Source organism: Ciconia boyciana, chromosome 1, assembly GCF_034638445.1.
Source record: "Ciconia boyciana chromosome 1, ASM3463844v1, whole genome shotgun sequence".
NCBI classification, from domain to species: Eukaryota; Metazoa; Chordata; class Aves; order Ciconiiformes; family Ciconiidae; genus Ciconia; species Ciconia boyciana.
The window spans coordinates 108,571,898-108,596,576 of NC_132934.1; the positions used below are offsets into that span (position 1 = coordinate 108,571,898).

At 38.7% G+C, this 24,679-nt stretch overlaps 1 protein-coding gene across 1 annotated transcript in view; it reads right to left on the minus strand.

Annotated features, from left to right (window-relative positions):
- Window positions 1-21,788, minus strand: part of ROBO2 (roundabout guidance receptor 2) — a 538,871-nt gene extending 517,083 nt beyond the window's left edge. Inside the window, exon 1 of the mRNA XM_072886085.1 lies at window positions 21,708-21,788. The gene's annotated coding sequence lies outside the window, so the exon portion shown is untranslated. The remainder of the gene's footprint in view (window positions 1-21,707) is intronic.
- Window positions 21,789-24,679: the final 2,891 nt, after the last annotated feature.

Genomic DNA, 24,679 nt, shown 5'->3' on the forward strand with positions numbered 1-24,679 from the left:
GTGTAGAAATTGTTTGCCATAGTACTGTGGTTGCAAAGAAAAGGTAGAGATCAGCTCTACAAACTCTACAAAACTTTTGAACTCTTAAAGACAAACCTGAAATAAATTATTTCTTAGCTCACTAAAATATTTAGATGAGAATTATTTTGTATTTAACAGGCTTTTAAAATCAGTCACAAGCTAAAATGTTAAAAGCTAAGCAAGACAATATTGCTTCACTTTTTTTTTTCCCTGTAGAAACCTGAAAGGTCAATTATAGTGGGAATTTTAAATGCAAAACATGTTACTGGTTTTAATATTGTTGTGTTTGAACCATCCTTCGGTTTGAAATAGCAAGCTGTTAGTATTTTCCTAGAAAAGGAACAGTATCCTCATGTCTTAGGCTAAACAATGCAACTTAAGAAGTCTGAACAACTCATAGCACTGAGCCCCTTCCAGATTTTCATAATGTAGTTTTCTGAAGCAGAAATCATCTGTTCCTTGAAGTTTGGCTATGACGACAGGATACATTGTGAGGCATATAAACATTTCAGTCAGCTATGTCTTGAGGCTGCCTTGGTTTTAATTCTGAATTCCTTGTGCATGCCAATGCTCCAAAATGCTAAAAATAGGAAGGAAAATGTCCAGGAAATGGAAGACTGAGCTGTGAGACTCTGGTCATGCAAGAGGAAGCAAGCACGCAGATGCCTCCACCTACCCTTTGCCTTCCTATGTGGCATGAGTCCAGGGACCCTTTGATTCCAGGAAACAGACCTTTATTGTTGCTGGCCTATTAGTGATATCAAATCAGGCACAATATTTATTTTCATATTGATATGCTCATTTTTTTCCTTTTGAAGAGTCATCAGACTCACCAGTTGATTCAGCTGTCCTTTCAAAACATGCTAGAGATAAGACAGCAAGATTCAAACCGCACTGATTGTCACCATTTACCATGAGAGGCATCTGATATGATACATATTCTCCTAGCTTTATTGTGTATTTCTTTAGTTCAAAAAGAAGACGTGTTTTACGACCAGGCCTAGCTAGCTGAAAAACAGCCTCAGAGCAATCTCATATCTGTATCAGATAATCAAGCTGTATTACCTTTCCTATTAAAGCACATCTTACATTTTCAGTTGCTATAATATAAAAATATTGAACTTACATGTAGTTGAACAGCAAAGATGTGATGTAGCCAATTTAAGAATTTACACGGAAATGTATTAAACAGCTTACATCAAGATTGTTTGTACATTTACACTTAAGGTTCTGAAATATCACTTAGTACCTTCAGTATACAAATAAAGTTTTATATCCATGCTGATGGCAAAACAAAAGGAGAGATAATCTACTCGACAAAGTCAGAAACTCCAGGACATAGGAAACAACCAAGCACTGCATTTGGAGGGTGGTGAACTGCCAAGCATCACACCAGGAGTCATGATATGCTCAACAGGGTGCAAAATAATTCATGATAATCTCTCTAGAAAGGATATTATCTACATTATGTATTATTATTTATTGTCTTCTGGTCAGCAATGACTGACTCAAGGCCATTGGAAGAATATTTGGCTGAGAACTATGAAAGAAAAATTTAAAATAAAACTGGCACAAAAAAGCCAGCAGTCAGGTTAAAATAAAGTACCTTCTCCACAAAAGTGATTCTTTCAGTTAGCCTGAAATAAAACCTTAGCTTCAGAGATTTCATCAGATTTATTCTTTGCTTTATTTCTTCTGCCTCTGTCAAACTAAATCAAAAGTTGTAAAGCTGACATTTTTAGACCGCAGCACCTCAGGTATGGCCATAAAACCACATTAAGTTATTTGGTGAAAAATAACTGGATTGTGAATGGTGTTATACTCATTCAAAACTCCTGTTTGCTTCCACTTCTTCCATTAAAGAAGTTGACTTCCTTAATTTTAATGATCAAATCTTGATATTCAAATATGCATCATTTCTTTGAGCCAAATTCACCAATGACAGATGCAAGAGCAGCTCCCTTTGTTTACAGAATAAAGCTGGATCTGCCAGTGCCCGTAGTGAATTTATCTAACTTCGGAAACATGAAGACTAACCTTCTTTTTCTCACATACTGTTTAGGCCAAATCTAGTCTTTTTGTACATTTTTAGTTCAAACTTATAATATCTTCTGGGTTTTGGGTTTTTTGTGGGGGTTTTTTTGGTTGGGTTTTTTTTTAATTCCTTCATTCTTCACAGCCCCTGGAGGTTTGGATTCATAAAAGATAAGACCACAGAAGTTTATCAGGGACCCACGGTCTCTAAAACTAAAGGAAAGAAAACATTCTGGTAAATGAAAAAAGAGCTGGACTAGAAACATATTTCTTGTATGTGTCAGGATATAGCCAGCATTTATGTACAGTTTATAGTCCATATGCTTGCTTATGCCAACATCAAAAGCGCCATTTCAGATTCAAAGATCACTGAGGTAAAGCCTAAAAAAAAAAGTTTCCAAGCAGTTAGCTCCTGCTGCATAGACATCAACAAAAAATAAAAAAGAAAAACAAAAAGAAAAGAAGAAATACAGATCAAGTATTCTTAATGCATCCAGGGTCAAAAGGAAGTACTTATTCACATAACACATAATTCAATTGTGGAACTCATGGCCACAGGATGTTGTGAAGGCCCAAAGGATAAATGAGTTAAAAAAATAATTAGGCAAATGATTAGAAAAAAAAAATCCATTAAGGGCCATTAAGCACAAAGATGTGCATGCAGCCTCTGGCTCAGGAAATCTCAATGCCACAGATTGTCTGAAAATGAGAGAATATACTAAGAAAATGCTCTATAGTTAGCCTTTTATGAAACTCTTTTCCTAAGCACTTTTACTGACTACTCTCCAAGGAGGATAGCGACTATATAACTTAACTAGTACAGCTGTTCTTATATCATTATGCACTAGCTTGATATGCATATAGTCTAAATAACTCAAGTGGCAAAGAAGTTGTCTCTTACATGCTAAAATTTTAGTACCATAATTGTATTATTTTTCTTATTATTTTACAGGGAGAGATTTGTGACTTATTTTCAAGGAGATTACATTCCAATTTGCATATAAGAATATTTTAAAAAAAGATAGTTCATATCGACAGGGAAAAAGTTATTTGGATCATGATACAGCTGTTGCTATAAAATTAGATATTCTACACTCAATATAAGTTATAATTTCTGTTAGAATGACAGTAAGAAGTCAGTGTCAGATTTCTGCTATAGTTGTATACTCTTTTTATATATATGTGTGTGTATGAGTGCATGTGCAGAGACAGAAAGAGGGATTTATATGTATATAAATATGTAAGTCTTGACAGTAACATACTAAAACAGCTCCTTCTATTACTACTGTTTGGAACTATAGTTTTTTTAGCATCCTATCATCACAGGAATCATACTGCGTATTAATTGAAGTATGGAAATGTCAGTGGCCAGATTGTTGAGGTATATGTATTTAGATTGCAATTAATTCCGTATCATCCATTTCTACTCTAAAAAGCCAAATCCATAGCTTTTTGTGAGCTCTTTTTGTTTTTAGCCAAGGAGGTAAGCACCAGGAAAGGATTCTGGGTACTTGGCCTATTAAGCTTTCTTCTCAGCATCTTTTATTGGGTACTTTCAAATGCAGAATACGGACTGTATAATCTAACCTGCTATTACCGTCCTTATGTTATCCATTCAGTGAAGATTTACATATCTTATTGCCCATCACATATCTACATTAACATAACCATTCCTCCTTGCTCACAGTCCTCATGATTACAGAGGTTCCTATTTGCTCTTCTATTATTAAAATTTTAGTCTGTGGTTCAGTGGGTATTCAGGTTGGAGCCCCATTTTGCAATGCACTGTAAAATCATGGCTGCTCCCTAAGAGTGCTTACATTTGACAAAACATGACAGATGGATCAGGCAGGCATATGGGATGTGAAGTTGGTAGTGAGAAAGGCTAATGGAGTGTCTGCAGTTGTTAAATGAACCAAATACTGTGCTTTGAACTTCAATGGCAGTGTATAAGCAAACCTGAATATTTTAAATAGGAGGAATATAGTCAAGTGCTGCATGATATCAACCTCTTTAACACTGTTTGGATTTCTTTATTTCAGTAGTGCTCGGGATTGACTTAAGCTGGGTTGCACATTTTAAGACCTTCACTTTCTACTGGAAGAAAGCATACATAAAAGAAAATAGTGCTACACCAAAGATGTAACAGTGTTTCTACCCTGATCAGCCATAAAAACTTTGGTGCAGTCATGCCTGGATCAAGTCTAAGAAAGGATGAATTCCTTCTGGACTGAAAAGCCACATCACAAATTTAAAATACAAAACTGCTATTTGTAGCAAATGCCATTACCACTCCTGCATGGGGATAGCTTGTGCATTTCTAAGCATCTTCAAATGGACTCCAAATGCAGTCATCTTGTATTTCACAGATGATAAATTCATTTCTATTAGATCTGTAGTGATTTGGTTAGCTTTATTAGCAGCTACTGATTTAGAATGAAAAAACCACCAACAATTCAAAATCACAGGGACTTGTTCTTCTCCTAACTTAGATTTTATGTCTGTAACTTCTCTTGCTGTTGAATGATGAATGTACTCTGGGTGTGGGAATGGAGATGTCATGTTTTCAATTACTTTCATATAAATTATTATATTCAATTAATCCTGATTTGTGGCACCAAAGATAGATGGCAACTATATTAAACCATTTATTGTTGCTTTTCTTTTTTTTTTTTTTTAAACAACTCAGTAACACTAGAGATGTCGCTGTAGTCACAGCTGGTGGCCTATTTAGTAATCAACTCAAAGGGAGGATGCAGATGCACTAACTTTGCTCACTTCTTTTAAGATCATGTTCATCTGGGAATGCTCAGTGCCTCTCAGCAGATCCCTTCTAGTTGTGTTACTCTTGGTTAGGAGGTAGGTATGAATTTAGCAGGACAAACATTACTGGAATGCTGCTATTATGTACCCATGTAATACGAACTCTGCTTTCCAGAAATGTGTTTTCATCAGCTGTCAGCAGTATGACAATTCCTGTTACACACTATGGAGGACTTCTTTTTTATTTATCCAGCTGTGGAGTGGATTTTCCTAGACTATTCTGCATAGGTAGTGAATTTGGGAAATATTTTTCTGTGTGGGTGAACTAATAAGAGTGAAGATACTTCATTTAGAAAAGGATCCATGTTTGGCTACACTTAGCTATGCTGTTCTTGGTGCAAATTAGTGTAAAGTGACCTAAGTGTTAGTGGTGTCCAAAAGGGGGGAATCCCTCCTGACTCCCCTCCACTGCTCCCCAGCTGCACACTCATGTATCCCAGGCACAGAAGAAAAATCCCCAGATCAACTGCCTGCCCTTCTCAGTTACAGCTCCCTATAAAACTGGCCTAGCTGTCATGTGAAAGCTGACCCTCCCAGTCCAGCTTCCACAGTTTTTGGCATGCTTGGGAGTCGCTACTGAGATGGTCTTACCCATGACAATATCTGTAATTGCTACATGTAGAAGGCTGACTGACTGTCTCTTCTGATGCGGGAGCACAGGCAGCCACACAAAATACTGAAATTGCTGGCTTACGCTTGGCTTCATTTATTGTAGCCCAAAGTGCCAAGGTACGAAGACCTGGCCACCCCCTTGCTCTGACTTCCTGTTGGACACACCATGTAGGAGCACAGCTGGGCTGACATCCAGGGAGACTTTGGTACAAGGGTTTTTGCTTTGGAAGTCTCCCCATATCCAACAGACTCAAGAAGGTAAGATCCTCATACTTCAAAACTATGACTCAGATCTTCGTCTTGTGTAAAGAGAGAAGGTCCATTTATTTCATACACTGGTAATATGGTAAATAAATATCATAACTGGTAAAACTATGATATGGTTGCCATCATGGAAACATGGTGGGATGACTCACACAACTGGAGTGCGGCGATGGATGGCTATAAGCACTTCAGGAGGGATAGGCGAGGCAGGAGAGGCGGTGGAGTAGCCCTGTATGTTAGGGAGTGTCTGGATAGTTTAGAGCTTGATGATGGTGATGATAGGGTGGAGTGTCTATGGGTAAGAATCAGGGAGAAGGCCAACAAGGCAGATATTGTGGTGGGAGTCTGTTACAGACCACCCAACCAGGATGAGGAGACAGACGAACTATTCTATAAGCAGCTGGGAGAAGTCTCACAATTGCTAGCCCTTGTTCTTGTGGGGGACTTCAACCTACCAGATGCCTGCTGGAAATACAATACAGCAGAGAGGAAACAGTCTAGGAGGTTCCTGGAGCGTGTGGCAGATGATAACTTCCTGACACAGCTGGTGAGTGAGCCAACTAGGGAAGGTGCCCCGCTGGACCTCTTGTTCACAAACAGAGAAGGACTTGTGAGCGATGTGATGGTTGGAGGCCATCTTGGGCAGAGTGATCATGAAATGATAGAGTTTCTGATACGTGGAGAAGCGGCGAGGGGGGTCAGCAGAACTGCCACCTTAGACTTCCGGAGGGCAGACTTTGGCCTGTTTAGGAGACTTGTCGACAGACTCCCCTGGGAGGCAGCCCTAAAGGGCAAAGGAGTCCAGGAAGGCTGGACATTCTTTAAGGAGGAAGTCCTAAAGGCACAAGAGCAGGCTGTCCCCAGCTGCTGAAAGACGAGCCGGCGGGGAAGAAGACCGGCCTGGCTGAATTGAGAGCTTTGGCTAGAACTCAGGAAAAAGAGGAGAGTCTATGACCTCTGGAAGAAGGGGCAGGCAAGTCAAGAGGACTACAAAGGTGTAGCAAGGTTGTGCAGGGAGAAAATTAGAAGGGCCAAAACCAAGCTAGAGCTCAATCTGCCTACTGCCATAAAAGACAACAAAAAATACTTCTTCAAATACATTAGCAGCAAAAGGAGAGCTAAGGAGAATCTCCAGCCCCTCGTAGATGGGGGAGGGAACACAGTGACCAAGGATGAGGAAAAGGCTGAGGTACTTAATGCCTTCTTTGCCTCAGTCTTTAATAGTAGGGCCAATTGTTCTCTGGGTACCCAGCCCCCCGAGTCGGAAGATAGGGACAGGGACCAGAATGGAGCCCCATTAATCCAGGGGGAAATGATTAGTCACCTGCTGCACCACTTAGACACTCACAAGTCTATGGGGCCTGATGAGATCCACCCGAGAGTACTGAAGGAACTGGCAGATGTGCTCACCAAGCCCCTTTCCATCATTTACCAGCAGTCCTGGCTAACCGGGGAGGTCCCAGTTGACTGGAGATTAGCGTATGTGACACCCATCTACAAGAAGGGCCGGAAGGAGGACCCGGGGAACTACAGGCTGTCAGCCTGACCTCGGTACTGGGAAAGCTGATGGAGCAGATCATCCTGAGTGCCATGTATCGTAGTGCCATGTATCCTCTACGGCATGTAGAGGATAACCATGGGATCAAGCCCAGCCAGCATGGGTTTAGGAAAGGCAGGTCCTGCTTGACCAACCTGATCTCCTTCTATGACAAGGTGACCTGTCTAGTGGATGAGGGAAAGGCTGTGGATGTTGTCTACCTAGACTTCAGTAAAGCCTTTGACACAGTTTCCCACAGCATTCTCCTGGAGAAACTGGCTGCTCATGGCTTGGACGGGTGCACTCTTCGCTGGGTAAAGAACTGGCTGGATGGCCGGGCCCAAAGATTGGTGGTGAATGGAGTTTACTCCAGTTGGCGGCCGGTCACAAGTGGTGTTCCCCAGGGCTCTGTGTTGGGGCCAGTCCTGTTTAATATCTTTATCAATGATCTGGATGAAGGGATCAAGTGCACCCTCAGTAAGTTTGCAGACAACACCAAGTTGTGCGGCAGTGTTGATCTGCTTGAGGGGAGGAAGGCTCTGCAGAGGGACCTGGAGAGGCTGGATCGATGGGCTGGGGCCAATCGTATGAGGTTCAACAAGGCTAAGTGCCGGGTCCTGCACTTGGGCCACAGCAACCCCATGCAACACTACAGGCTTGGGGAAGAGTGGCTGGAAAGCTGCCTGGCAGAAAAGGACCTGGGGGTGTTGGTTGACAGCCACCTGAATATGAGCCAGCAGTGTGCCCAGGTGGCCAAGAAAGCCAATGGCGTCCTGGCTTGTATCAAAAATAGTGTGGTCAGCAGGACTAGGGAAGTGATCATGGCCCTGTAGTTGGCACTGGTGAGGCCACACCTCGAATACTGTGTTCAATTTTGGGCCCCTCACTACAAGAGAGACATGGAGGTGCTGGAGCATGTCCAGAGAAGGGCAACGAAGCTGGTGAAGGGTCTAGAGCACAAGTCTGATGAGGAGCGGCTGAGGGAACTGGGGTTGTTTAGCCTGGAGAAAAGGAGGCTCAGGGGAGACCTTATCACTCTCTACAACTATCTGAAAGGAGGTTGTAGCGAGGTGGGGGTCGGTCTCTTCTCCCAGGTAACAAGTGATAGGACGAGAGGAAATGGCCTCAAGTTGCACCAGGGGAGGTTTAGCCTGGATATTAGGAAATTTTACTTCACTGAAAGGGTTATCAAGCATTGGAACAGGCTGCCTAGGGAAGTGGTTGAGTCGCCTTCCCTGGAAGTATTTAAAAGACATTTGGATGAGGTGCTTAGGGACATGGTGTAGTGGTGGTCTTGGTAGTGTTAGGTTTATGGTTGGACTCGATGATCTTAAAGGTCTTTTCAAACCTATATGATTCTGTGATTCTGTGATTCTGTGTAATATCTAGGGAGCTGAAGTACAGATCTATTTCAAAGTATCTGGTTAGCTGAAATTATTCAAGAAAACAGTTTTGAAAACAATAGGATTCCAGCTGAGCCATGCCATCATAAAATTCCTTTGATGAATTGTCTATGGAGAAAAGATCTGCCTTATTCCTTTTTCATTATCTTACTGAATATGAAAAAATAATTCCCAAATAATTAATTTCCAGCCTTGAAAACATTCAACTGAAATAAAACATTTTGCAAAGATAATATATATACATGGTACAAAAAATAAGCTGTTAAAAATTTTCAAAGCAGTACTCAAGGTTCAAAAATCTTAAATACCTGAACCAGGAATCTCTTATTCTATTAACAGACATTAATGGTTTTAACAAGAGGGTTAGCATATGAAATAACCGAAATAGCAAACAAACTTTCTACTACAAAAACATAAAACCCTATAAAATTACCATAATTTTCATAAGAAGAAAAATAATTATAAGATATTAAAACATTTTCAGTTGGCACACAACCACACAAAGTTGCTAAAAAAATCTTGGAAGAAAACCAGTTCCAAAAAGAATCAGAACTAAATACAAATCTAAAGCTTACTCCATGTTAGTGCACCATTGTTTAGTGTAACAACATCTCAGTGATACAAGTAACTCTCTTTTGATCTCCATTTCAAAAATTTTATTAATTATACCTCAGTACTGGCATCCAGTATGCTAGTAGTACACTTTCACTTCTGAGTTTTTCATAACTTGAATTTTCCTATCTTTTTCTTAATTAAAGCTCATTAAAATATAGCTTAAATTCCATATGAGATATTGTTTCTTTGAAAAATGTATCTTGCGTACAAACCTTTACATTTTCATTTTAGTATTTTTTTTAATTGCTCAGTCCTATCTTTGAGTGTGCCAAAACGTTTTTCAGCATATTGCTCTTCAGTGCAGTTTTAGTCTAATAAAAATCTAGGACAAAAAATGGTTGTGTTACCTCTGTCAATATAGATACTAGTGGAAGCATTCACTCTAGATCTAAAAGCAGAGAAATTGCAGGGAGACAGAGGATGCCCAAATAAAAAAGTAATATAGTTTCTAATTTCATTAATTCCCTTGAGGATAGAGCATTTCAATGACCTAGATAGGCTAAGAAATGGAGGTCTAAAATATTTTATTGATTTACTTATATTTATAGATCAATTGTATACAAAGTTCTTTGTCCACTGACTGCTTCACTGAAACAAGTAAATGTTGGGTTTCTTAGACTTTGGTGCCCATCTTCAAATTAAATTGATTACATATTTAATTCATTCATATTTCTTAAAATACTTTCTTGCTTTGTAGATGCAATTGGATTTAAAAAATGGAGCAGACCTAAAGAAAAAGTTTACAGATGTTGCTTATGGCATCAGCAGTCACTAAAGAGATCTATTCAAATAATAGAATTCAAATGAAAGAAAAAGTTCTGTACTGCCTTTCTTTTTACAGAAGTAAAAAAAGAAATAAAAGAATGAGTCCAACTCCTTTGTATTATATCAGAGCACAATTCTATCAAGATTAATAGATACCCTACCTTACTCCAGATAACATTTTCTTTGAGAAAACAATTCTACACCTCTAATAATCTGAGGAAAGAAGAGGACTATATTTACAGAAATAAGAAGTGACGTTCTGGCATACATAGTTTCTGCTCTCTATAGCAGCATACCAGGTGAAAATAAATAGAGAATATATTAACTATTGCTAAAGAAGACCAAAGCAAAATCCAGATTTAAATTTGAAACATTTCAGATAATATTAATGCAGGAATGTAGGTGACTAAGGAGTGTTTGGTTCAAGGTATATGTTAACCATGGAAGGTTTTAACTCAGATTTTGTAGTGAAATATATGGATTCATATGCTACATCTTAATAAGTTAAAGAGGTAAAAGTGAGAAGGCTGTTCTAATACACTGGCTTCATTCAAGAACTGTGGAAAACAAGTAGCATGTTTCAAATGCATCACAGTGTAACAGAAAATAATTGTGAAATACACAGCAAAGCAGGTAACTACTGTCTCTATTTCTTTTTTAAGATTCAGTTCCCATGATACTTAGGATTTGTACTGTTTGCATACTCTAGCTCTTATTGAGTGTTATGGACATTGTAAGCATACAGGAATGTAGGGTCAAAGTTTCAACTGAAAATGAACCTTGTAATAAAACTCCTAGTAATTTCTCATTTGCATCAATACAAATAAAAAACTTTTGTTCTGGAAATTTGTGTGTGTGTGTGTGTATCATTGAAATAATGAACATAATCACAGACCACCAACTATTCATCAAGGCTGCAGCTTTTCTGTACATCAAAAATGAACCACAGCATGAAAGTCTCAAAACTCAAGCAAAGCCAAGGACCTGGTTTGTGATTTTCATAGAATCATAGAATCATTTAGGTTGGAAAAGACCTTTAAGATGATTAAGTCCAACCGTTAACCTAGCACTTCCAAGTCCACCACTAAACCATATGCCTAAGCACCATATCTACATGTCTATTAAATACCTCCAGGGATGGTGACTCAACCACTTCCCTGTGCAGCCTGTTCTAATGCTTGACAACCCTTCTGGTGAAGAAATTTTTCCTAATATCCAACCCAAACCTCTCCTAGCACAACTTGAGGCCATTTCCTCTCATCCTGTCACTTGTTACTTGGGAGAAGAGACTGACATCCACCTCGCTACAACCTCCTTTCAGGTAGTTGTCAGAACGATAAGGTCTCCCCTCAGCCTCCTTTTGTCCAGGTTTTCTCATAAATCAGAAATAGAGACCAGGTTCATAAATGTTTTGGGAAATTTGGGCCAAGTTTTGAGTAAATTTTGGAAAATTATAGTTTTTAATGAAAACTCTATGCAAATAATGAGTTTGACATTCTCATTTTTGGACACTTTTTAAATATTAACCTTGAAATAAAATTCAAGGAGGTCATAATAAAATAAAAGACTTACTGAACATCTTAAATTAATTTTCAAGTATATATTTATACACACATACACTTGGCAGATACTCTGTGTGCTGTTTCAACAGTGGAATGTTTAGAAGATGGTTTTTTTCTTCCAGTACAAAGACTGAGAATAATATTTAGGAAAGAGAAAAAACATTTCTAGCATTGAGTTTTTTTCATAAATAATTAAGTTATTGCAGTGGGATGGGAGTAGACTGTTATTAAAAATATTTTGGACATCTTCAATATTTTAAATATGCTTCTATGGACTAAGGCTTTTCCTAAAGGGACTAGGAAATGCATTCTTGCAGCTGAACCTACATGGGAATCTCTTCTCAGAAAAAGAATTAGGCTTCAAAATTTTTATACGTCTACTTGGGGACGAAATTTAGAAACATGCAACCTAGTGTTCATGTACTTCCATTCAGGTAGAGAAAGAACTTGGGCATGGGCCCTTCACCTCCAGGAAAATGTTGGGTTATTGACTATATCTTTCCCTCTCAATGTTTTACAGGGAAACTTTCCCAATTAAAATTTCTTGTATCTGATAAGTTCCCATTACAACCAAAGGAGTGACAATATAATCACTGAAAAGATTTAATGTAGCTTGATAGAGCCAGGCAATGGATAATGGCAGCACATTGTTAGTCACTAAAACATAAATCCCAACTTCAAGTACTTATTATTTCAAAACCTTTCTGACTTCATCTAATACGTCTGCAACTTAAAACCCTAAGAATGGTCTATCTTAAAAAAATAAGCTCATTCCCTACCTTAAAAAAAAACCAAAACCAAACCAAACAAACCCGAAACACTTCAAATTAAGTAACAGTAATGCTTTCCAGTAATAGTGCTGATACACATGTTCTCTCTCAGATAAACACTCCACAGTAGATAGTAAGAATTATATGTGTACCTTAACAGAGGAATAGTCTTGGATTTCTTTACGTCATCTTTCTCATAAAAAAGCTATTTCATTTGCCAGTGCATTTATACTTGTCTTGTATCTCCTTATATTAGATGATTATATATGTACGTGGGCCTGAATATCTTGTTTGTTTTCACTTCTATGCAGCTCACACAAAGAGTGTCACTGTTGATACTCAGTGAACCAGCCACTAAATTTGTAGTCCACAATGAGCCTGAGATCAATAACTAATTTTGAAAACTGATTAGTTTGCAGCAGAGAAGTAGACACAGTCCGAATCTTGCCAGAGGATATAATCAGCCAGTAAATAGCAATATTAGTGCTGTAGGTAATAGGCTGGGAACAGCAGAGGAATGGAGTATGGCCCAACTCTCTAAAATAAAGGCCTTGCCACAAAGGTCAATTCAAATTCTCTCTTTTTTCTTCTAAGCCACATGACTTGTAAACTGAACTTTATTTTTTTTGTGTGTGTGTTGGAATAAAACTTATTTTTATCACATTCCGTGCTTGGTGACTAAGCAGTGTTTGGAAATGCATCCTAATAAAGCTTGCAAGTGCAGCCTTGGGTGATTATTAAAAAGCTACAGACATTTTTACAGATCTTTGCTGGTTGTGAACTCCAGATGTTTCCAACATGAAAAATGTTATGTTCTAACAGTTAATGTTGTATCATCAGCCATTCAGAAGATGTATCTTCTTATTATAGCTGGAATGTTGCTATGGTGATAATTGTAAAACTGTGACCTAGAAGGAAGAAAACAAATGTATTTGGCACAAAAGAGGGTAGGTAGTGTATCAATTAAGTCAATGAATGGGAAGATAACAAAAAGGTAATAGGAAATCAAAAAATTATGCATGAATCTTGGATACCGTATGATATACCGTAATTAGCACTTCCTTTTATTTTAATGTGGAATGCATCCTCAGTTAGCTTTGTGGACAGATAGCACCCTGTCTACATGCAGGTAGATGTCAGTACTGTCCAAAATTACAATGCTTTTTCGTTTTCCACAAAGCCCATACATAAAAAGCATCCCCACCCAAGCCTTGCTCACATATTTATATTTCCCTTTCAAAGAACGCATGGGTTTGTATGATTAATGTTTTGTATTTTGTGTTTTGGTACTGAAGACTGAAGTTGACCATGAGACCAGATACAAATAACTATAGGTTTTGAACTATCAAGCCCTAACAAGCTTAAAGGATCAGAATAGAAATAGACTTCATGCAAGTCTGGCCATGGATTATTTTGGGAGCAGTCTATTCTTGGGATCACCATGATTCTGAATTTCTCATGAGTCCAGCAGCGGTACATTGTCTCAGGCTTTTCACATGGGGGGTTGCAGGGCCTTTGGGGCTCAAACCACGGAAGAACCCAAGTCCTCTGCCGCCTCTGCTGGCAGTCTGCTCATCACCTTGAGCTAGTTTTTCTCTGTCTGCTCATCCATTTCATCATTTGTTTGATGGGAATAATGGCACTGACCCTTTTTACAAAGAGCTTTTTCAGATCGATGGATGAAGCATGCTGTTATTTTCTAAGCTCGTAAGCAGCCATATATGTGAAAAAAACAGCGACTCCCATTATGAGGGTAATGATCAAATATCCCATCTTAAGTCAACTACTACTGCTGCTGCAAACTGCAAATGGTTTCCAGCTCGCAAGCAAAGAAAATTTCTGGTATGTGCTAAAGACATCACCATTATCATTCATCCCAATCAGCTTGATTAGACTAGAAACAAACAACAGGAAATCATCTATCTGTATGCACATCAGCCCCGTTTCAGGAGTCCTTGTCACTAGAAAAGAGAGTGAAGCCCTGTCACTTGTCCTTAGATGTATATTCTCCATAGTTCTTTCCTACATATCAGGAAAGGAAGGAAACAGAGTAGATTACATTTCTTAGTAAATTTATGTGTTACAACAGCATGCAATGTGCTTGGAAATAAATCACACAACAAAGGACAAAATTACAGAAAGAACTGGCACACTGTAAATCTCTTGATGTTTTCAGATAGAAACTGAATGTCTTTCTGCAAGTTATGCATTAGTCAAAACACTATCGAGATAAAGGCTTTCAAGTGATATTTTCAAGCCATATTAGTCCTCCTGTAGCTCTGCACTTCACTCAGACTGGAAAGTAGCCAACAAGCATGGCTTGAAATCTGTTAGCTTATGTCTTGAGGGATTTTTTCCAGCTGTATTAAAGCATTAAGACTGAGCTCCCCAACTCTCACTGCGCTGCCTGCATGCTGATCTGGGGCAGGAAACAGAGGCATGGTGAGGTAAAGGGATTAATCCAAGGTCAGATTGAAAGTTAAATGTATGATTTAGGCATAGACGCTTGCTGCTTGATTATGTTGAAGTCAGAGAAAGCAGTGAAGCCCTTTTATTTTAACTTCAAAGAAATACAACTGTTTTGCACGTGGAAGTGCAACAGCATGCTATTGAGGAAGGTTTTACATCAAGGCAAACCACAACTGTGACTCAGACCAAAAAAATCTCACATTAAACTTGTCCTAAACTTTGTTTCTCCACACGTATATACCTGGTTAAATAAACTTAGACTGAAGAATAAAAAATCTAGGAAAGAAACAGAAAACACTGGCTGAAAAGGTAAAAATAAGCAGAAAGAAAGCAAGCATAGCTGGAACAAACATCTCCAGAAGCTTATGTTGCCTAACAATTTGAATCAGATTGTGGTTTTTCCTTTTTATCATTTTTTTCTCCTTCTTACTAGCTGAGCCAGTGCTAGTGACAGGCATGAAGAGAAACTGTATGAAGGAGACAAAGGTCAAGATAATGGTATTACTGTGCCAGAGCAAAGAACGCTTGACTAGATGGCAAAAACTAAAGGTCATTTAATAAATGTGTTTTTCATTTTCTCAATGGAAAAGATAGACAAATGTAAAGAATCTGCTGGAAATATAAGCCAAGAAGATTAGTTTGATTTTTTCATGATAATGAAGAAGAACTACCCAAGAATATTCTGTTTGGCTGTATTAAGCCAAAATATTCTAGGGTTTTAAAAACAAAATGAAACAAAAAAAACTACACCCCAGAACATTTACATTCAAGCAGTCCCTACTAGAATAAAGACAAACTCCCTCAATATACATCCGAAAGCAGTTGCCTTGCTCCTCTAGATCTCTCATTCTGATCCCTCTTGTCTTCACCCCCCACAGCTGTTAGTGAAGGTACCTTGTACAGTCTTTACACCTGCACCCAATGATCAGCCCTTTCTTTCTGCACCTGGGCCTTCTGAGAGGGTAAGGACAAGATAACCCGTATGTGCGTACCTAGCAGGAGACTAAAACTCACAGAATACACAATTCAACAGATAAATTACAAGAAATTAAAGTGAATAACAACCTGCCAGTAAAGTTCCAGTGGACACATGATTCGTGAGGGCTAGAATATGCCAGCATGCAATGGATGCTTCCTTCAGATATTGTTCTTTGGGTGAAAATGCAATGGAAAAGAAACACACCACCATTTTCAAATTTCATTCTATGACAAAACCTCCTTAATATTCCTTTTGACATCCTTGAATTCCCATTCAGGTCATCTGGTATACCTTTTATAGACACATCAGTTATAGCTTTTATAGACCCACAGAGGAAAAAAAAACAAACAATGCATAACCAGGACAGTACAGTAAAACTCTGGGGTTTGTGGAGGGCAGTGGTGGTGAAGACTTGCTGTAAGCCAATATCTTAACCTTATCTGGTTTTGTGATGCCTGAGGACAGCAGTCTGTTCTGTCTCTCTCTGAGTAGAAATGAGTGTTTTGACAGGTAAAAGAGCAAAGAATAAAATGAAAGAGATTACACAGCTAAAAAAGACAATAATCTGTTTCAAAAAGACTGCCTTAATTTCCCTGTAGAAATTTTTGTTATTTGCTATATCATGGAAGATGTAAATGTACCACTGTGGTGCTGTAGCCAGATGTGCTGGGATGTCTTTGCGTTGTCTGCACTGAGGAAGTATCTCCACTGTCATACAACAAAACTTTACTACCTTAAAATCATTTCTACAGTAACGATATAAGCATTCAGACTGGATGACTCTGTTACTGTAAAGTTTTGTCCCTCTGGCACAGGGCCCTTCTAAGGTAACTCAGCCCCTCAGCCCCTGAAGCCTACTCCCCCCTTTTCTGGTCTGGCAACTCCCTTTCTTCCTCTTTTCCTTCCAGTGCCTCTGGGTATTTACTATATACGACAAAATGACAGTCCAATCAATAGTTAGGTCACAGATTTGCTTCTCAGGCCCTTTCAAGTCAGCGGCTATGACTCAGCAATAGCATTTTTTTGGTAAAAGAAAGTTCCTTGGGAGCCTCCAGACCAGAATAATAAGCAAAACCGAGCTGGCAGCTGTCCTTTTTGTAACCCTGAGCTTCTCAGGGTGGGTTTGACTTCAGCAGACCCTGAAGCATTTGCATGCAGGAGGCAGAAGTACTTGAGAATAAGAAGCGTGTACCCACGCACCCTACAGGGACTGATGCTCCACAGAGTGTGTACACAGCAAGCAGCAAAAACGTGCCTCAGTGTATCAAATACTCAGTGAGACTCTAGGATAAAAATTATTTATGTCACGAATACGGTGAAACAGTGCAGGAAGAAAGATGGAGAAGCAGAATAAAATAGGCAAGAAAGGGAGACCAAAGGCACAGAGAGAAAAAAAACAGGAGAAGAGGAACGGGAGAAAAAAGAACTGTCAGGCACACAAACTAGCTAAGTGTAAGAGGAAGAATGAGAAAATCTTGCCATGCTGGTTAAAACAAAATATAAAAAGGAAATGTGATGCTTAAACATGCAGTAATCTCCTTTTATCCAGTATATAGGAAACAGTCAACCAATTAAAGTACACCAGTAGCCTCTGAAATATTTTACCTATTTTACACTTGAGAAAGCAGAAACAATGGACTTATATAACTTGTCCAGGTCACATATTAAGTCAGCAGTGAGCCAGACGTGGCTCTCTGACCTACCTCCATGCAATACTTCTTCTCCAGGGGAAGTAAAAGACATGTTTTCACTCCAACTTTTTCACTATATGCAGCACTTAGGGACCCATAAGGAACCATAAATCTTGGCAGTTCCTCATTTAAAGTTTGCATGCAAGTAGATTTAAACAGTTTGCAACTAAAGCAACTGCCCTCGGTTTCATGGTCAGGAAAGCCCCATCACATCTCACTTTTTCTATGGCTTGACATTCAATGCACGCTGCTTCAGGTCTTTGGCATTATATAACTAGTGCAAGGGGTAAAGCTAACAAATTTCCTGGTGTTACCTTTGAAACAAGCTATGTGCAGCACAAAACTTTGATAATTACAAGAGGCCAACGTAGTATCAAACTCCCAATAAACACACAAATTAGCTTCCTCTCAAGGTTCATCCACTCATTCTTTGATTTTTATCAGTCAATTAAATGGCTTGTCAGAAGAATGTAACGTAGTCAATCCACATATGTGCTATGTGTTACATACTGTCAGAAATTACTGATGCACGGTCTTGGCAGGAATGACAGTTATTATTAAACATCAGCTGGCAGAGGCAAATTGCACCAATTTTAGTCAACTAGTAATGACCTGTAAAATTGGTAAAAACTGTAAGAGGAAAACAATCTGCCACCACACAAATTAAAATAGCGAGTGACAACCCAATGGAATACTGCGTTGCGTTTGCTGAAAAGCTCAGCAGAGAAACAAAACCTGTGATCATTGACAGAGAAGGCATCAGTACATGGGAGGCATATGATATATGGTATATGATATATGGTATATATATCCTTACTACCTGGGAAGTGAAGGCAAACTTTGCAACTATGACTTCGAAATGGGCTAAATGTCAGCACAAGTGAGTTCTTTAAGATGTCACATTACATACTTTACACAGAACAAAATGACCACAACAAAGCAACAATCCCATATTTGACCTTATAGCCTCCAAATGTCAATGCTTTACAGAAAACTTATATCCCATCTGACAGAACTGGGTGACCTTGACCCAGAGGAATAAGAGATATTGCATTAGCTAGGCATATGAGCACAGACTTTCTGCTTTTTTTGAGAGCTTACAAACGACCGAAGGAGAAAATAAGTAGTTTTCTGAAGCTGTGCAACCAGATTCCCTAACTTGTTAAGGCTGTTTCATGCTAATGTCAGTGAGCAGCACACCATGTGCAAAAGGATTCTGTGGTTTCCTTAAGCTTTCCATAATGGCTTTTCCTGCCGGTGAAACCAGATCCTGCACTGTTTGACCTTGAGTGAATTATTTGACCATGATTTGTGTGCAACTTAAAACAGAGACTAAGAACTACACATAACATTGAAAATGTGGATGACCCAGGGATTTAGCCAGCGGACTAGGCTTACATGATATTTTGGCACGCAGAAGGAATGCACGTGCGCTGTTGATGGGCATTGCAAAGGTATGAATAAATTTGACTTTTGTAAAGGTGTACATTATAACTGTATAAGTGTGTCCCAATCCCCAGTCAAAAGTTGAGCCCAAATACATCAAAACTACCAGCATCGTTTATTACCGTATCCTACCTAAGATTTTCTGAAGTGATAAGGGGCTTAAACAACAACAAAGTATCAACAGCTTGGTAGATTCCTTTTATGAACTCGTTTTTTGAAATAAAAAAACTACATCCTGCACTGTTATAGACTGTTCCTTGCTCTTTTTTTTCAGAGTATATCAGTTTTTTGGTAAAGCCAGGAAGCTTGCTGTTCACTGACAGGCAAGGCAGTAAGTAATAGTGAGAATACAGGACAAAATGATTGACGGTTCTAACTGTAAACACAGTTTTTTTCCAACTAGAGAGTGGTGCTTCTTGCTGGAGATGCTGATAAAGCTTCTGCCATAGATAGTGATGAGTGGTGTGCAATGTTGACTTGAGATAAGGAGGTTACAACCTTGTGCAAAGGAATCCCCTGAACATGGATCCCATGGCACCAAAGCAGCACTTTTAACACTACAGACCTTCCTGACTTCCTGGGGAATTTCTGACTAAATAGCTGGGAGCAGCATTAATAAGTTATTGACAGAATGTGTAAAAAAAAAAAAGCCTAAAGCCAGGCTTACTGTTTACATTTCAAGTTCTACCTCTGTTGAGATAGTTTGGGTACAGGATTTGCTCTTTAGTGTAGAGTAGCAGTGGAAAAAGTTACTTATTACTCTGGTCTTCTGATCTTTGTACAGTCAGATTAATTAAAAAACAAAGTTTCTGCCAAATCTGTCAGCGCACTAGAACTGACTTCCTCTATGGGAGAAACTGCTATTTTCCATCCTTTTTGTGCATCAGTCAATACATAATTGGGATACATCTACTTCAGTCACTTTTGTGTGTTAGTATAGCTGTAGCTATTTTAAAGCTATTAGAAATGAAACTGCAGCAGCATGGAACTGGGCACGGCTGCAGAACTCCCCCAAGGAACAAGAGCATGCACTTCTGTAGTGACTCAGCTGCCACATGTACTGGTGTGTTGAACTTTGTTTAACAAACACTGTAAAGACTCACTTCACACATTAGTTTTCAAACTAATTTATGCTCTCCTTTCATACTGTTTGTGGCTCTTATTTTGGTGGTGAGTGCATTTTCTTCCTCCTCCATAACCTGATAGGCCAAAACTAAATCATCACCTCTTCTTGTAACTGTAAGGCACAGTAATAGAGGGAAGGAAGGCACGACCTCTGCTAGGGCCCTACACTGAAAGGACCCCTTAGACCAGACCCCCGCTAGCATCAACTCATAACTGGGGCCTCCCTCCTTCATATGCTCCAATGAATTGATCACAAGAGCCTGTATGGATGAACAGCACCTACACAAAATTAAGTCTTCTGTATCAGGGACCAAGGAATTTAAGATGACTGGTGATGGCCACTACTGTGGAATCTACTTTGCACCTGGAAGAGACACATTTCTTGAGGGTTTAACCCGTGCACAGCACAGGTCACACCTTCAGATACCTCCCCTTAAACTACCTGATTGTAGCTGTATAACAAACTTGGGATCAACAAGTTTCTCCCTGGATTGAAAATATTATACAACTGAGGCAAATAACAACTTCCTGCAGAAAAAAACAGATATGTTTTAAGTATGGCATGGGTGAAGACCTTAGTAAGAGGCATAGACTGCGGAAATTTCTGGAAAATTAAATACCGTATATTGTTAAAGTTGAAATCTTATCATGGTTCTTTATCATGTAAACTGCCATTTGCTCTTTTAGCCAAAATTTTCACATTTTTGAGGATTATTTCAGCAATTTACATGTAAAGATACAGACTATATGATAAACCTACAATTACACAAGCGGACTGTGGAGTTATGTAGAAAAGTTTAAAATCAGTCTTCAATAAGGATCACTCATGGTTTCACTCTAAATGTTTTCTTTACAGTGGGAATCCTTTGTTTTTTTAAAAAAAGAACCCTACCTTTCTCTGAATTCACATTGGTTTTAGGCATCAGCTTATCTAAATTACAGAGCTTCTCGTCTTGGATCTATTAATTCATGAATAGTATGGCCTTGTTTGTGAGGGTTTGAGTAATAGTGTACCCTGTTATAAGCAGAATTTGTATAAGATTTGCCCAAAAGTTTGTAGGACCAGAAAAGACATGATTTTTGTTCCCTTGTTCTTTGGTTTGTCTCACCATCTGAATTTGAATTGCATCAGTTTCAGCATGAGCACATTTTTGTTGTTATCCCTCTGTTTGGAATACTTATGTCATTCCTTCCTGTGGAGTATTTGATGGCTAGTATGAAAAAACAATTTTAGCAGCCAGGTCTTCAGAGGAATTTCAAGGCCTAATGTCCATTGCAGTCAAACAGCAGTTAGCTGCCTAACTACCTAGGTCAACTTTTTTTTTGAAAACTTAGAATTTAGATGCATATATCCAGAAAATACCTGCTCCTTGTCAATTTAACCTCAAAATTCTGTCCTCCTTGCTTCTAGTTTCACTTTTTGCATTCCATATGCGGTCTAATCTAGAGCAGATGCAGCAGCTGACCAAAAAAATTCAGATATAAACACCATTATAACCAAGAAACTTCTACAGTAAAAATTCATAGCATTTTGGTGACATGCATAAACATATCAAGGGTTGGCTTGCTGAAAAAAAACACATTAACTTACCTCTTTCTCGTGAAAAGAATTTCAGTTCTCATGTCTTAATAAAAAAGCATGTGAGGTTGACTGGTGAGGGGTGGAGGAGGAGGATTTCTCCTATTCTATGAGAGTCTGATGATGATTCACATTTTATCAGGGCAGGATGAGAGCTAGGAATTGTTTAACTTTCTAAACCTCCTTTCTATTCCTTGCTTGAGTACATGAGTATTTCTGTGCCTGTCACTATTTAATGTTAAGAATAAAGAGATGTGGTAGCAGGGAGAAAGTTTGAGACTATGCATCACTTGTGCAGCCTTCCAGCTCTGGCGAAGGTAGCAGATGGACTGGCGTGAGCATTCTCCTTTTTAGGTTCAGTGTCTCTCACCATGTAGCCCCAAGCCAGCTTGCTCTGAGTATGCTGATTTGGGGATAATAAGGCTTCCTCTTGTTGTTTATTCCAAGTTTCATTTTTAAAGTGCTAAGGTAGCTAAATATCAGGTAAGCAGAAGGCACACCTCTGTAGATCTGAAGACAAGCCAGACCACATTTCTGTAAGCACCCTTGGTGCATTCTGAGAGCAGGTACCTAAATTTGAGTAGCACAGGGCTTAAATATTAGGTTGCTAAGTAATTGTTGCATCTGACTCTAAACATCTTTGATGTATTTATCATCACAACAACTCTACGAGGTAGGTCAGTGCTCTAACAGCTGGGCGGCCTTACCACTTCCTCATCCAGCTAATGGCATTTCGAAAATTTTCCATAGGCCTCATAATATAAATACCAGACCTTAACAATAACACGGAAATTTAACCATCAGTACTCATACCATGGCTGCTTCTGCGTATGAATCTGCGCATAGCATTTCCTCAGCATGTCAGTAAGACAGTATGATTTGGGCAAAGGAAATATATATTTTTTTTAATGTCTGGGGTTATGTAGGAAGTTACATTTCAACAAAACTCCTTTTATAAAGAAGAAATACTCATTTTCAAACACCAACCACTGGAATTTATTACATTATCAACAAAAAACTAAACAAAAAAATTATGCCAGTGACCCTTATTTCCATTGACTTTTTTTGGTAAAAAATTATTTCCTGACCATTGCCATGACAGTCTGGGGTACCATCATGTGCACATGCCTTTTTTACCTCATGGAGGTAAAAAGCAAAGTCCTGCTGAGTGAAGAATTTATCACCGATGAAACTGTAAATGGAAGGATTAAGAGTAGTGAAGAATCCGATAAGTAGACATGTCATTCTTTCACAGTGTTTGCAACAGGAAAAACATCACACCTAATCAATTTTGCTTTCCAGTTATTGTTTTCAGTGTAAATTTTGGGAGTAGTCCAAGTCATGAAAGTTAGCCATATTCAACTCAAGTGTACCTGCAAACCTGCGCATATTAGGATTTACTGGTCTGGTTCGAGCTCACTTTTAAACCTAAGTGCAGCCTGAAGTGAGTTTAGATATCACAATATTTTAGAGATTCTTATAATAGATATGACCAAATTACTTATTTTCAAAGTTGGCCTCAAGCAAATGAGCTCCTTTAAGTCCCACACTTGTCTGAGGGCCAGGCTTTGCTCAGATCAACAGTTTCACCCTGACTTCCACTGACTTAAAACAACAGGTTCTTCTTGTGTATTGGAAACAAAATGCTCCGAGACAAAATTTACCACCCCGTATTCCTCTCCTTTTCACTTGGGGATATTTTTTATCATGCTGCTTCTTGACTATGTTTCTAAGGTTAAATTAGAAATCTGTGAAAATAAATATTTTCAGTAGAAATATTATTCAAATCTCAAATATAGTGGCACAATTGAAACTGCTGTAATAAAATAATATTTTTGTGATAAAACTAGCTTGCAAATCTATGTAACTCCGACACTTAATGATTTCTGATGTCTGGAAGGTATTAGACTGTGGTTGTAATAATCTCTATAATTGTAGCAGTTTATGCTAGCTAGACTGCACATCTATTCTTCATCTGTCCTTAAACTAATTTGTTCTATGTATGAATATATCACACTCATCAATTTAAAGTGCCATCCTTTGGCTATGCAGGTCATTAAGGAGTATACATTATGTATGAGTCAAACACACCAAACTTGCACAAATGCTTTTTAGCAATGTGCAAAATAGCTGCTTTCTGTTAGAGTTTTTGTTATTATTCTAATCAAAACCCAAGTCACAGCTACAACTAACCAGCAATCAATTACTTCTCTCCATATGTAATGCCCTGGATGATGAGAGCTATACTGTGGCTCTGTGCTGAATTCTAAAAATATCAATGCACACCTAAAAAAACCCAAAAACCTTGAAATCAGGGGATAATAAGTTTTCCCACTCATTTCTGCCCATAAAGTTTTCATTGCAATTAGTGCCGTGCTGGGCTTTTAAAACTCTTCTTTTCCTGGAAGAGAAATTCCACTCAATAATGCAGCTATATATGAAGAGAGCATCTACTACAACGAGATGCCACTGTACAATATATGTCTCTGGTTACAGGTCTGATACAGAAATAAAGAAACTCTAAGGTAATGATTTCTTGCATGACACAAGTCCTATCTGAAGTCTCAAGGCTCTACGTGGCAAAAACTTTCCATAAAGAGAGTGAGGACTGTGGAGAAGACCAAGTAGAACTGTGCAGAGGGCTCATAGTGTTAATCTGTACCAAGAGGGTGGCTCAGAAAGCAACATTTGATCGCTATCTGATTGATATCTCGTAGCTGACAGGAAATCAAATGCCTGCCTCAGTTATATTCCCAGCAGATGGGCAGTCAACACCAAAGTAACACACAAACAACACAGAAATGTCAGTCCTCTGGGGAGCCTCAGAGTCTAACGGGAATGTAAAATGAACCCCCTTATTTTCAGAGTCTTTGCTCAGGGGCCTTTGAAAAATTTACATGCAGTTTTGCCCAAGCTTCCTTTGTTCTGGATCAGATTTGTGTTCACTTGTAAGACACCCTCCTTCTTCCAGACTGAATATGTAC